Below are 15,546 nucleotides of genomic sequence, written 5' to 3' on the forward strand. Positions count from 1 at the left end.
TTTGGGCTCAGAAGATTGTGATTTAAGCTGAGCTGGAAAGCTTCTAGTCGATTATTGGCATTTCATGCCTCAAGCATGGGCAATCAAGATTGTAACCTCATGCCTTGAAATAGAAGGAAGACAAAAGCGTAGGATAATTGTCTTTCAGCATAAATTATTCACATACAATGAATTCAGGTTAATAGGGACACATTGGGACCAGTACATTTTGGCTCAATTACGCTGCTGCTCCAATTAGTTGAAATTTCATGGAAATAGTTAAAAGCTATAAAATAGACAAACTACCATTTAACTGAGTAACAAATTATGTATTTAAATAAAATACAAAACAAATTAGAACATTATCAATACTATTACAGCACTATAAAACATGCATTAGTTCCAAGTAATTATTGAATTCATCTGCTATGTTCTTTTGATTGATTGTAAATGAACAGAATCAGTGGAGACCCCTAGTGCGAATAATGGACTGCCTTCATACAATGCTTTAGATGGTTGCATCCTCTAACTCTTCATTTTCATTTTAACATTCAAGATGATTGCATAATACTTTCAAATTTCACCATAATCTTAACTGGTTGAGGTAGGAAAATCATTTAATTTTTACTCTCAGACATCTCTAAAGCTTGAATGCTTGAAACCATTGTGAGCAAAACAGCCCTGAATTGTCTTTCTGTTTATTTATCAGCATTTATCAGTGACACTGTTTAAGTACTGTTTGCTCTAATCATGGTGCAATGCGTAAAGGCCACGCGAGTGGACGTGACTGACACTAGTTAGAAACTCTTCAGCAAAAGTCTCCTGCCCCAGTTAAGTGACATGGTGTCCACACATGATGCCTGACTTGCTGAGTTCCTCCAGCACTTTGTGTATGGTGACCAAACACAGCCTTGGTCCAGATCATCTTCCTCACCACGGTCTCAGACTGGCATCTGAAGTTTGATCTTGGCAAGCAATTAAAGTTCCCTGACTTCATCACATCATCGTCACTGGGGCTTGAAATGGCCATTCTGTCAGAAACCTCATAGCAATTGGCCATGGTAGAACTGACAGTGTCTTGGGAGGACTGGATTGAGGAGGTGTTTGAACATAAGAAAGCCAATTACCAGGAGTTAGTAGAGCAGAGTCAGAGACAGGGATGGAGGGCACGATGCAAGCCTAGAGAGGTGGGGTGTAGAGGTTTTGCCAGGTGCTTGCTGTGCACAGCCTACTTTCTCCTTGGCATTGCGGGGGCTGCAAAGAAAAAAGCCATCAGGACCGTCACAGAGGCTGCTGAACGAGCCTCCAAATGGCTATGGATCAAGAGGTGTGACCCGTAGACCAGTGCTGCTGGGATGCAAGCCAGGGCCTGATCAACCCTGGCTGGGTCACCTGGCAAGAGAGTCTGTAGCTGAAAGACCTGAAACTTCCATTAACCCCACGTTACATCCCTGATCATGTGTCCCAGTGCATCCTTGGATGTGTCTTTGCATTTGTAATTCTATTGTTATTTTAATTGGTATACAACGGAGAGTAAGTCTCTGGGAGCTTTGCTGATTCTTTCACGGTGGGTGGTGGGAATGCTGATGCTTTATGCTAGAATAATTGGGGGAGGGCTGATGCTGTTGTGCATGGGAGGGGATAGGGGCTTTGGGGTTCTTACATTAATTTTCTGTCATTCATCCTTTGGGATCTTTCTTCTGCTTCGAGGATGTCTGCAGAGTGTAAGAATTTCAGGCTGTATATTGAACACATTCTCTGATATTAAATGGAACAATCAAACCATTGAATCATTGAATAGACCCTTTTGGCCCCTGAGCTGCGCTGCCCAGCAATCCCCCAGTTTAAGACTTAGCCCAATCATGGGACAATTTACAGTGACCAATTGACCAACCAACTGGTACGTCTTTGGACAGTGGAAAGAAACCAGAGCACCTGGAGGAAATCCTCACGGTCATGAGGAGAATGTACAAACCTCTTACAGGCAGTGGTGGGAATTGAACCTGGGTTGCCTGTGTTGTAAACCACACGTTCACAGCAAGAACGCACAAATCTCCTTACATACAGCGGCGGGAATTGAACCTGTGTTGCCCATACTGTAAGACATTGTGTAACCACTAAACTCCCATGCTGTCTATCAAGCTGAGGCCCTTCCTCTTATAATTTACTGTAACTCAAATTATATGCTGTTTATTGAAGGGATTAGCTGAATCATTACATGGAACTTCTAATGAGGATCTGATGGCTGCGAAACTATAAAACATTCACGTTGTTGAAAAAGTCAATTCCATGCGAGGAAACGTTGCCAGGATCAATAACTCCCTTAAAGCTCAGAAAGATGGCTTCAAAATTAGGACTACAAATCTCTAATGATAGAAACCTCCGGTCATGGTGTTTCATTGATAAAAAAGAATTACATTTACGTAGTGCCTTTAAGGTAGTCAAATATCTCAAAGCATTTCTCAGAAATTAAGGACCATTATTAAGGACCCCCAGCACCCAGGGCATGCCCTTTCCTCACTGTTACCATCAGGTAGGAGGTACAGAAGCCTGAAGGCACACACTCAGCGATTTAGGAACAGCTTCTTCCCCTCTGCCATTCGATTCTTAACAGACATTGAACCCGAAAACACTACCTCACTTTTTTACTATATATTATTTCTGGGTTTTTTTTGCATGATTTTTAATCCATTCAATATATATATACTGTGATTGATTTACTTGTTCGTTTATCTTTTTATTTATTTACTTACTTATTTACTTAGTTATTTATGTATGTATGTATTCTTCTTCTTCTTCTATATTATGCATTGCATTGAACTACTGCTGCTAAGTTTAACACATTTCACAACACTTGCTGGTGATAATAAACCTGATTCTGATTCTGAAATATTGAAAACAATGACATAAAAAACAGCTGTAAAATCGGACAGCAGGAATAGAGATTCAGATTTAGATTAATTTATTTACCATATGTACATGTAAACATAATGTGAAATGTGTCATTGTGTTAACAACCAGCAAAGCCTAAGGATGTGCTGGGGGCAGACCACAAGTGTTGTCACTCATTCTGGCACCAATATAGAATGCCCACAATGATTGGCAGGACAGCACAAACCATAACAAGGCAGAGGAGAAGAATCAACAAAATAACAACAGCAAAATCAGCCCCTTTCTTCCTCCCTTCCACCCACACAAACTCCAGGACAGGCCTCGAGAACTTCAGTCCCCAGCCTTCAGCTTCTGGATTTCTGATCGACCTTCAGGCTTTGATCTTTGCATCAACCTCCACTCTATCCAATGATGGGACCTTGAACTCCAGACTTGTTGACTACACAGCTCCCATGCCTTCTGCAAGCACTGACATCTGATCCTGGGATCAAGCAACCTAGGAAAGCCTGACATCCACACTAAGCCACACAAAATGCTAGAGGAATTCAGCAGCTCAGGCAGCATCTATGGTGAGGGAAGAACAGCTGACGTTTTGGGCCAAGACACCTTCATCAGAATTCCTGAATGACCTGGCTTCTTTAGGACTGATATGTCGACTGTTTATTCCCTTTCATAGAAACTGCCTGAACTGCTGAGTTCCTCCAGCATTTTGTGTGTGTGTTGCTCTGGATTTCCAGCACCTGCAGAATCCATTGTGTTTATCCATGGTAAGAGATAGGTTTTGAAGAGATTTTTGGTTGCAAAGTAGAAGGTGTGTTTTAGCAAGTGATATAAAACACTTAAAGTACCACATTGAAATAAACAGTATCTTATACACAGTACAAAACCAATCCATCCTTTCCATTCTCCGTATCAGCTTTTATACATCACCCAAGCCTGTTTATAACTCTCCTCCCTAATTCTGACAGCACAATCATCTATTCCATAGTTCGAGTACGTCCTTCAGAAATAAACCCTATTGCTGAATTTACTTTCTTTGATATGCCTTATTATTCAGCAGAGTTACTTCCAGTGATTTCTGTACCGGTTTTACAAATCTTTGCTGTGCTCTATCTCATCCAGATTCTTAATTTCAAGCAATTCAAGATTCAAGATTGTTTAATGTCATTTCCAATACTCAAGTGTGAAGGAGAATGGACCCATCGATGACCCCAGATACCTGCTTCCCTCAGGCCTCACACACAAAATGCTGGAGCAACTCAGCAGGCCAGGCAGCATCTATGGAAAACAGTACAGTCAATGTTTCCAGCTGAGACCCTTCAGCAGGACTGGAGGGAAAAAAGGATGAGGAGTAGAGTTAAAAGGTGGGGGAGGGGAGAGAGAAAGAAACACAAGATGATAGACGAAACCGGAAGAGGGAGGGATGAAGTAAAGAGCTGGGAAGTTGATTGGTGAAAGATACAGGCTGGAGAAGGGGGAATCCAATCATAGAGGACAGAAGGCCATGGAAGAAAGGAAAGGAGAGAGAAACGCCAGAGGGAGGTGATTGGCAGGCAAGGAGATAAGATGAGAGAGGGAAAGGGGGTCAGGGAATGGTGAAGGAGAGTTGGGGTCCCACTATCGGAAGTTCGAGGAATCAATGTTCATGCCATCAGCTTGAAGGCCCAGATGAAATATAAGGTGATTCATTTCCATAGATGATGCCTGACTTTCTGAGTTCTTCCAGCATTTTCTATGTGTTGAATGTGTAATGCCTTAATGTAATTTTTACTGCTAATGCTTAGGGTATTTCATTTTGTAGCTTTCTGTAGAAGCAGTGTGTCCTGCTGATGGTGCTCAGGTATCAGTTAAAGAGAAGGGTCTGTGGTAATCAACTTAGGAATGCTGTGTCAGCCAATCAGGATGGTGGATTGGGAGAAGGTTCTAAAAAAGTTTGGCAGAAAGGATTTGCGATGGACACTGGTGGCTTTTGTGGTCTTTTGGCGGGAGATGCAGAGGGAAGATCGAGAGAGACAGCCATTGGATTCGATCCGATGGGAAGGCACAATTTGAAGGAGTCCAAGTTGGAAAGTTCTACTGATGATTGGTGATGAGAAGTCAGCGCCATGAGTAAAGGACACAGTCAGCTTTTAGAAGATATGAACTCTTACATGTGCACATTTAGACTGGTTTAATAATAATGGGCCTATTTTTTTCTTTTTTTCTATTAATAGCTGTTTGATTAAGCTGAAACTAATAAATACACTTTCTTTATGCGGTGTATGATCTGTTATTTCTTGCCAATGGATAATTGCATGTGGGCAGTATTTACACAGCATTTGCTCAAATCAGGGTTCCATTAGTCAAAACATCCCAACTTTCCAGTTTGGTGGGACCCAAATCATGCCTAGCCGAGACGCACATTGTTTGAGAAAGGTGGCTTTCTCACCGCTGAGTTCCGTGGCTGGTAGCAGAGCGGCTAACGAGCCAAGTTTCTGTACAAGCCCAGTGAGGGGGCTTCACATGAAATAATGGTTACTCCAGATCCAATGAAGCACAAAAAGCAAACAATATGACAAAGAACACAATAATAAAATAAACACAATTAAAGACAATAATAAAATTTTAAAAACACAATAAACATCAATACATAAGATAGTGTTTATATATATATAGAATGATTGTATGTTGATAAAGTGACACTAAGCACAGGAGTGTCTGTGCATAAATTGACTGAGAGAAAATGGTGAAGTGGTGGTGGTTCGGGGTGTGGAGGGGTGACTTAGTGGGTGGACTATTTGAGGACAATAACTGTTTTGCAGTCTGGTGCTCTTGACGCAAATGCTGTGTAGCCTCCTTTCTGATGGGAGTGGAACAAACAGTCCATGAGAAAATGTCTGACCTCCTGATTTTTTTTCGTACCAAAACCGATTACCTCATGCAACATACACAAAATACTGAAGGAACTCAGCAGGTCAGGCAGTATCTATGGAAATTTTGGACTGAGACCCTTCCTAAGGTCTGGAAAGGAAGGGGGAAGATGCCAGAATAAAAAGGTGGGGGGTGGGGGGAAGGAGGCTAGCTGGAAGATGATAGGTGAAGACAGGTGGGTGGGAAAGGTCAAGGGCTGCAGAGGAGAGTGGACCATAGGAGAAAAGGAGTGGGAAATAGAAGGCGAGGGGAGGGGGAGGGAAATTTTTTTTACCGGAAGGTGAAATCAATATTCATACCACCAGGTTGGAGGCTATCCAAATGGAATATGAGATGGCTTCTCCACCCTGAAGGTAGCCTCATCTTGGCAAAACAGACAGTCATGGACTGACATGACAGAATGTGAACAGAAATCAGAATTAAAGTGTTTGACCACCAGGAAGTCCTGCTTTTTGGCGGATGGAGCGGAGGTGCTTGACGAAGTGATCCCTCAATTTACAATGGGTCTCACCAATGTAGAGGAGGCCAAATCAGAGTCATTGGACACAATAGATGACTCCAGCAGATTTACTGGTGAAGTGTTGCTTCACTTGGAAGTGTCATAAGGAGGTGGCTGGGAACGGACCCAAGTGCAAGACACAGACACTGAAGTACGAGGGACAGGACTAGGATGCAGGGTGAGGGCTAGGACATGGACACGAAAACCGAGAACCTGGAACAGGACTGGACAAGAGAGCTGGGAGCCCGGACTTGGACTCCGAGCCAGAGACAGGACAAGGACCCAAAACCTGGGTCTTGCCTCTGGCTCGGACCCCAGAACTAGGCAAGGATGTGACCTGGCTGGCAGGCAGGATGAGGCTGGAGACTGGAGACTTGAGACGAGGCTGCAGACCGGAGACTTGAGGTGAGGTTGGATACTAGAGACTTGAGGCTTGGGGTCTTGAAGCTTGGCTTGGGGCGAGGCTCAAGGTTTGGGGTCTTGATGCTCCTCCTGGGCAGGGTGCGGTACTCCTGGGCAGGGCACGGTACTCCACCCGACGGAGGCAAGGGACAGGAAGGGACAGAACCAACCGCAGGGTAACAGCAAGACGGCCTGACTCTCCCGGCGGAGGCAAGAGACAGGAAGGGAGCTAGGTACAGGGTGGTTCCAAGCCAAGACTTCAGGCGAGATGAGGCGAGAGTTACCAGCAAGACAAGGCAAGGCTTCAGGCAATGCAAGGCGAGACAAGAACTTCAGGCGAGGCGAGAGTTACTGGCAAGACAAGGCTAGGCTCCAGGCGAGGAAACAGAAGGCAGGGGAAGGGATACAAGGAGTAAGGACAAGAACAATCCATCAGCTATGCCCTGGTCTCTGGAGGTATTTATGCGCAGCCAGCCCCAACGAGAATCAGCTGCCTCAATTGGTGCTCAACAGGAACAGAAACAGGGTAGACAGGAAATCCTGGAGCAAGGGTCAATGGACCGGACTGTGAACTGGAATGCAGACTTTACGGACCGGACCATGACAGGAAGGTCTGTTTGGGGCCCTGAATGGAGCTTAGGGAGGAGGTGAATGGGCAGGTGTAGCACCTAGGCAACTTGTGGTAATATGTGCCAGGAGGAAGATTAGTGGAAAGGGATGAATGAACAAGGGGAACATGTAGGGGAGAGGTATCCATGCAGAAGGTGGAGAGGTGGGGCAGGTAAAGATATGTTTGCTGGTAGAATCCCTTTGGAGATGGCGGAAGTTCTTTTTGTCTTAATTATTTTACGGAAACTGTTCAAGCCTGTGACTGAATTTGTGTGGCCGCTCTCCTTGAAAGTTAATGGAAGGATGTTTTCAATATTCTGACACTAATATGATTGATGAGATTGATGTGTGTACTTTCTATTGGTCTCCTTCAGTTTTCTTTCCTGTTGCTGATTGGTGGTGGGTGATATATTATGTTTTATGTGAGAGAGGAGTTGAGATTTGGGGTCTGATGTTGGTGTTCCTTGTTTTTTTTTCAGTGTGGGTGAATGTAAGTGTGAGAGAGGGGTTGGGGTTTGATGCTATTGTCATTGCTTTTTCTGTGAGGGAGGAGGTTGGGAATTTGTAGTTTCTGTGGGTATGGACGATCTGTTAGTTTTTTTTAGTGTGAGGGGGTGAGGGTTTTGGGGCTTGTGAGTTTTCTTTTTCTTTTTTGTGTTGGGGGGTGATGGCTTTTCAACAACTCCCATGATTTTTCTGTATTTCGTGGCTACCTGGTTTAATTTGCTTTATTGTCACCAAACCATTGATAATAGAGCGTACAATCATCACAGCGATATTTGATTCTGTGCTTCATGCTCCCTGGATTACAAATCAATAGTAAATATTAAAAATTTAAATTATAAGTCATAACTAGAAAATAGAAAAGGGAAAGTGGGGTAGTGTAAAAAAACCGAGAGACAGGTCCGGATATTTGGAGGGTACGGCCCAGATCCGGGTCAAGATCCGTTCAGCAGTCTTATCACAGTTGGAAAGAAGCTGTTCCCAAATCTGGCCGTACGAGTCTTCAAGCTCCTGAGCCTTCTCCCAGAGGGAAGAGGGACAAAAAATGTGTTGGCCAGGTGGGTCGTGTCCTTGATTATCCTGGCAGCACTGCTCTGACAGTGTGCAGTGTAAAGTGAGTCCAAGGACAGAAGATTGGTTTGTGTGATGTGCTGCGCTGTGTTCACGATCTTCTGCAGCTTCTTTCGGTCTTGGACAGGACAACTTCCATACCAGGTTGTGATGCACCCTAGAAGAATGCTTTCTACGGTGCATCTATAAAAATTACTGAGAGTTTTAATGTTAGAGGGTGTTATCTGGAGAAGATGAATATTAGAGTTGTATTGTACATGCGTACTTCGACAATAAAATGAACCTTTGAACCTTTGAAGTTGTGGAGAGTGATGTGTTGGATGCAGAGGCTCATGGGGTGGTAGGTAAAGAAAGAGAAACTCTACCTTTATTACAGCGGTAGGAAGATGTGGCAAGCGCGGATGTTCAGGAAATGAAGGAGATGCAGGTAAGGGCAGCATCAATGGTGGAGGAAGGGAAACCCTGTCCTTTGAAGAAGGAGAACATCTCCGATATCTTGGAAAGAAAGCTGCATCATGGGAACAGATGCGGTGGAGACAAAGGAACTGAGAAAAGGGAACAGCATTTTTACAGGAGACAGGGTGTGAAGAGGTATCGTCAAGACAGTTTGTCTCCAAGGATGGAATCAGACAACAATTTGTCTCCAGAGATAGAGTCAGTCGACAGTTTGTCTCCGAAGATGGAGCCAGTCAAAAGTTTGTCTCCAAAGATGGAGCCAGTCGACAGTTTGTCTCCAGAAATAGAAAATTACCTCATACTTATCTGCATCAACATTTATTTATCTTTTCCCAGAAAGTTCTAATTTCTTGCAGTTCTATTGATATTTGACTGTTTCACACTCAACCACTACCTAGTAAGGAACTGTATTTTTGGATGAGATTTTCACTTCTTTAAATAAACTGTCCCAACACTGATGGTTGTGAAATTTTACTTAGATAAATTATATCTACTGCTCCTACACATGTCTACATCAGCCATAATATCTCCAAAGAAATCAAAAATTGATCAAGCAAGACTTGTCCTTTTGAATTCTGCAGAAATGTAATGATTATTATATTTTTGGTTTTCTGGAGTTTATCTGTTTTTATCATGCATTGTGATGGACTGTAATCATATTTCCCATCATTAATCAAGGTTCAATGTCATTCGTCATACACATTTGCATGTATTAGGAATTCGCTGTTGCGTGTTGCCATGACATGCAACAAAAAACAATATTCAACAATACTAAAAACAAAGACTTACAGAAAAAATTATAAAAGATTATGAAAAAAGTAGAGGTTAAAGTACAGATATCAGAATCAGCATATGTTATGAAAATTGTTTTTGTGGCAGCAGTACATTGGAATAAAAAGCTGTGCACTACAGTGAGCATAGCATGGCAGCCCACCCCTGCGTTTCTAATGACCAGTACTGTTTATTGTTCTTGTGTTAAAATGCTTTCGTGGGATTATGGTGAGAAGTTCTAGTTCATTTATTGTCACATTTTAGCTTGGGTTATATACAGTTATTTGCTCGTTATCTGTGAGTCACCCTAATGATAACCGGGGTGTGTGATGGTCACCTCTCCCGTTGGTGTGAGACTGGTTGGGTTCACTCTCCGGGTCATGGTGCCCGGTCTATTTTGTGTCTATCACAATAAAACGGTTGTTGAGTTCAATGAGCATCCTCGTCTGTCATTATGGGCCAAATGCTCGCCACAATATAACAGTTAAATTAAATTAGTGCAAAATAAGTAGTATTTATGGGTTCAACGTCCATTCAAAGATCTGATGGAGGGAAAAAGCTGATCCTGAAACATTGAGTGTGTGCCTTCAGCCTCTCGTACCTCCATCCTGATGGTAGCAGTGAGAAGAGGGCGTGTCCAGGGTGATGGGGGGTCCTTAATGATGGATGCTGCTTTTTTGAGGCATCACTCCTTGAAGATGTCCTGGATGCTATGGAGGCCAGTGCCCATGCTGGAGTGACTGACTTCACATCTTTCACAAGAAACACAAGGAACAACTGTTTCACAACTGGAATAACATGTGCATAGATACACAGATGAGCATTGTTTAGTTTACAATGCAAATAGCATTATAAAAAGCAATATAAAGTGCTTACAGTGCAGTGACAGGGGTGATAGACGGGGGGAGGTCTAGCAAGAGTGGTTGATCATATTAAGTGCCTGGGGGAAGAAACTTTTAAAATGGCATAGCGTAAAGCTAACTTTGGTTCTCTGCACATAAACACAAAATAACCTGCAGATGCTGTGATCAAAACAACACTTTCAGTACACTGGATGAACTCAGCAGGTCAGGCAGCATCAGTCAGAAACGATGAGTGGATGTTTCGGGCCGGAACCCTTCGTCAGGACTGAAGAATGAAAGATGGGAAAGGATTTGAAGAATGCTTATAGCTTCAGCTGAAAGACCAGTAATTTGAAAGATAAAGGGGTGGGGGAGGGGAAGCATTGACATCATAGCCCTGAAAACAATGGGTAGTAGAAGAAGGAGGCGGAACAATGAGGGAGCTGGGGGAGGGGGCAGAGTGAAATAGGGATAGGGAAAGGGAGGGGGAGGGAATTACCGGAAGTTGGAGAATTCTATGTTCATACCAAATATGTTCTCTGCACATATTTTATCTTCCAGGACATGTTCTCTTCTTATCACTAAGGTACAGGAACCTGCTACCTCATGCTCAATGTTTTAGGAACAGCTTCTTCCCCTCCGCCATCAGATTTCTGAATGGACGATGAACTCAGCTATGAACACAACTGTTATATTTTGTAATTTCAAAACATTAAACTAATTCATAGGAAGACAGGAATGCAGCCTAATCTCGAGTTCGTTTTAAACTAAGTGATGCACACAGGTATCACGTGGTGGCATGATGATATATGTAATTCATGTACAAGGTTTGTAATTATACATATAACGCGTAATGAATTATCTAAATGAACAAGAATGCTTAATCAACCAATTGATATACCAGATTTCTCAAATATTATTGAAATATAAAATACAAAACAACTACCTCTTTATTTTTGCTCTCTTCCTGCACTACTTTTGATTTAATTTTTAAATATATATTTCTTATTGTACTTCATAGTTTTTTAATGTATTGCACTGTGCTGCTGCCACAAAACAATAAATTTACTGACATATATAAGTGATATTAAGCTTGATTCTGAGCTATGCAAACCAATTTACCACTCTAAGGCTATAGTCCACAAAATAGAGAATAACAGTCTACAAACAGTGACAAAATAAAAGACTACATGACAGCTGAGACAGTATTTATTGCATTGCAGAAGAATAAAGTCTCCAGTCTGTCATAATGGTCTGAGGTGACCTTTTCTTGATCTTTCTTGCATGAAGCCATTATACTTTTGAATTGATGTTAAAAAAAATGTCAGGAAAGCTGAATAGATTCAATTGAGACAAAACAAAAGAATAACAGCACTATCCTTTTATTTAAAGATTTGCATAATATACTTCTTCCTGTATAAAATTTACTGTTTTGCACGCAAATCCTCTCAAAGGTATTCTCCAAAGTTCAAAGTTCACAGTCCATTTATTATCTATGTGTACCTTGAGATTTGTCTCCTAACAGGCAGCCACGAAACAAAGAAACCCAAAAACAAAAACCATAAATATGTAAAAAAGAATGTCTAACACCCAATGTGCATAGAATTAAAAAACACATCATGTCCATAAGAAAATAAAAGAGTAAAATAACTCATAAAGAAGACTGTTGAACACCCAATGCACCATGATAAAAAGCATCATGCAAACAGCAACTGCAAGCAAATAGTGATTCTGATCTGAAGACCCATAGTTCAGTGCAGAGCCATGTAAATGTCATGGAGTAGCAATCTTAGTCAATCTGAACCAGCTCGCTCCTCGTTTCCTGAGCTTTTCATTTTGGCCCGGCGCTTAATTCTCCGTACAAGCAATGAGTTGTGTAGCAGCAATGCACTCTGCGGCTTCAATTCGGCCTGTGCCTGACCTTTCACAGGCCTTCATTCTGAGCATTCACGTGAGGCTTATACTCCAGCTACACTGGAAACTTTGATTTGACAATGATGAGGATTGTTCCTTGTTTTCCAGTGAGATCTCATGCAGATCGTTCCTCATTTCTTTGGTGGTTTCAACTCAAGTTTGTTTGTTGTTGAGTGCCACCATTGATTCATGGTGACCCTATGGATAGGTTAGTTGTCCATAAAGTTTTTGTGGAAAGATACGTAAGTAGATTGCCAGGCTTTTCTTTTGCACACATAGTTGGGACCTGGCCAGATTTGAACTCGTGACCATTCGTCTCAAAGTCCAGTGCTGATGCCACTACACCACCAGCCAGCCCTCAACTCAATTTAACTGAGATTAAATATCACTCTGAATCAGAGAACTGCAAAAGGCAGTTCCCTGCTAAATACTGTACCTATTGGTGAAATGGGGGCATTGTTTGTGAATTAGAGTTTTAAATAAGATGAATGGATTCTGTACCATATAGCCTACTGTAGAATATGGGACTATATTATATCATAGTAGCACGTTACTGAGCATGTGCTATTAGGCGCGTATTGATCTGTATATATGTGTTTGGTTCGGGTTCCGTAAGTAAAGGCCCCTGTTAACTTAGCTCCAGTCGGCAATCGTCTCTGATCTGGGCCGACATTTTCGTGCCGGGCGGCACCTAATTAATTAGCTTGTTTATTTCGGCTTTTTTCTTAATGATGTGCTGGGTGCATTCTGGCTACCGCTGCACCCCTGCTTTCTTCGCGGCAATGTTGCGGTCCGCGGCCCGGAGACTGGGAACCACTGTTTTAATTGATAACAGCACTCGGAAGAGGCAGAGTGAGGCCGCGAGTCTGAAAAGAAGCAGGAGATCAGCCAGAGTCGGGAACGTCAGAAGACCGAAAGACATAGTTGGAGCTGCAGCACGTCCAGGCAAGGCCACAGCCGGCGCTGAACACCAGGGCTGAGGGTCCGCCTGCCTCTGAAGGGAGATTTAAAAAAAAGGAGTGACACACGTATCTAGCCAGAGTACGCTCGCGACACTAGCAAAAAAAAAGTCACGTGAGTCAAAAAGAAAAACAAGGGACGGGGCTAAATTGACATAACAAGGATAAATTTACACAACAAAGATGGCATTAATTGGAACCATTACAACATTTGATAGTGGCATTGAAGACTGGGCAACTTATATTGAAAGAATAGAGTTATATTATGATTCTAATGATGTTAATGAAGAAAAGAAAAGCAGCGTCTTACTTAGTGTAATGGGCGTGAAAACATACGGCCTGCTATGGAGCTTGTTAACCCCTGAAAAGCCAGCTGACAAAACGTTCAAGCAAATAATAGACACTATCCAACAGCATTTAAACCCCAAATGATTGGTCATTGCTGAAAGATTTAAATTTCACAATCGGAAATCAGGGCAAAAATGAAAGCATTTCTGAAAATTGTGCTGAATTGCGCAAATTATCAGAACATTGTCAATTTGGAGCTGGTTTATCAGATACATTGAAGGACAGGGTAAAGTGTGGCATGCGCTGTGAAACCACACAGAAGAAGCTCCTGTGTGAAAAAGACCTTACGTTCGAGAAAGTACTAAACATCTCAATATCATTCGAAATAGATGCACAAGGTGCTTCAGAGATACAGCAAAAATCTCTGGAATATGCTACGAATAAAATGTCACTGAGCAGAAATGAAGGAAAGAAACGTTACCATTGTGGGAACATGTCTCATGATCCTGAGGATTTGGTTTAAAGACAAAGAATGCAGGAACTGTAGCAAACAAGGCCACATTGGCAGAGTATGCAAAGCTAGTAAACAGCAGAAAAAGGGCAAAATACAGAGAAACAAGAAACCCCAGGAAGGAAAATACAACAAGGTAAACAAAATGAAAGAAGACAGTTCTGATGAAAACAACTCCGACAAAAGTAACTCATCTTGTCTGTAACTTCACAGCGTGGAAGATACAGAGGATGCAAGGGACACAGAAAAAGTGGAAAGGAATTACATTAGAGAGAAGAAAGAAGCGGAGAGAGCACAGGAGTCCCCACCTCAGACCGGCCTGAGCCGCAACCACCTCGCACAGCCTGTCAACACCATGAGCGAGGCCGAGACGGAGCAGCAGCAACAGCCAGACAAACCCAAATCCCCCGGGGAGAAGAAAGTCATCGCAGCAAAGGTTCTTGGAACAGTAAAGTGGTTCAATGTACGAAATGGATATGGATTCATCAACAAAAATGATACAAAGGAAGATGTGTCTGTACAGCAGACTGCTATAAAAACAAATAACCCACGGAAATACCTCCGCAGTGTTGGAGATAGTGAGACCGTGGAGCTCGACGTAGTGGAAGGTGAAAAGGGTGTAGGAGCAGCAAACGTAACTGGTCCTGGAGGACTTCCAGTCCAAGGAAGCTGAAATTGTTTTTGTCGCTACAACCCTCACTGGCGAGGTCCACCACGTAATTACCAATGGAACTTTGAAGGTGGAGAGAAAGGAAATAGAGCAGAGACAGCAACAGATGGAGAAAACCAAGATTATCAAAACCAGCAACATGGCCTCCTTAGAGAAGGCAACGTTACCCACCCTACTTTGTTCGTCGTCGCTATGGTCGCCACCCACAATATAGTGACCAGCCCCAGGGAGAAATTACTGAAGGTGGTGAAATAAATGAAAACCAGGGTGCTGGGGAAGAAGGTAAACCTGACAGAGGACAAAATCAATTCCATTCAAACAGAACAGCTTTCGCACAAGGTAAATCTTGAACCAATCATTCCCTCCATTGAGAATCATACACTTAATCCTTTGCAGGAAAGTTTCTTTTGCACGTACATATTTTGAATCCTCAACCAATGTGTCTTGTTTTTCACAAAGAAGTTGGGAAACAGCATCAAAACAGAGGCGAATTCTGGCAACAAACTGTAAGGTTTCTATTGTTGTATTTTCACACTTGTTCTGAATGTGCACCTGAAGGAATTCTCCCTCTTGAGCCAGACAGATAGCACTGCAGGTAGTCCTTAACATCAGCAAAACTGTACTGTAACAGCAGCTTAAGAACAATGGAATGAACAACAGGGTTTCGACCAACTGTGAAATCAAATAGCGAAAGATTACTGGTAAAGTACTGATATTTCTGTGAGTCATTTGATTGCCCCGGCTTTTGAATAACTAGCGGAGACAGCAAA

The 15,546-nt window shown here is 42.5% G+C and overlaps 1 pseudogene; it reads left to right on the plus strand.

The window, feature by feature from the left end:
* Window positions 1-15,126, plus strand: part of LOC140211349 (Y-box-binding protein 1-like) — a 28,841-nt pseudogene extending 13,715 nt beyond the window's left edge.
* Window positions 15,127-15,546: the final 420 nt, after the last annotated feature.

The sequence above is a fragment of the Mobula birostris genome, chromosome 17 (genome assembly GCF_030028105.1).
Source record: "Mobula birostris isolate sMobBir1 chromosome 17, sMobBir1.hap1, whole genome shotgun sequence".
NCBI lineage: Eukaryota > Metazoa > Chordata > Chondrichthyes > Myliobatiformes > Myliobatidae > Mobula > Mobula birostris.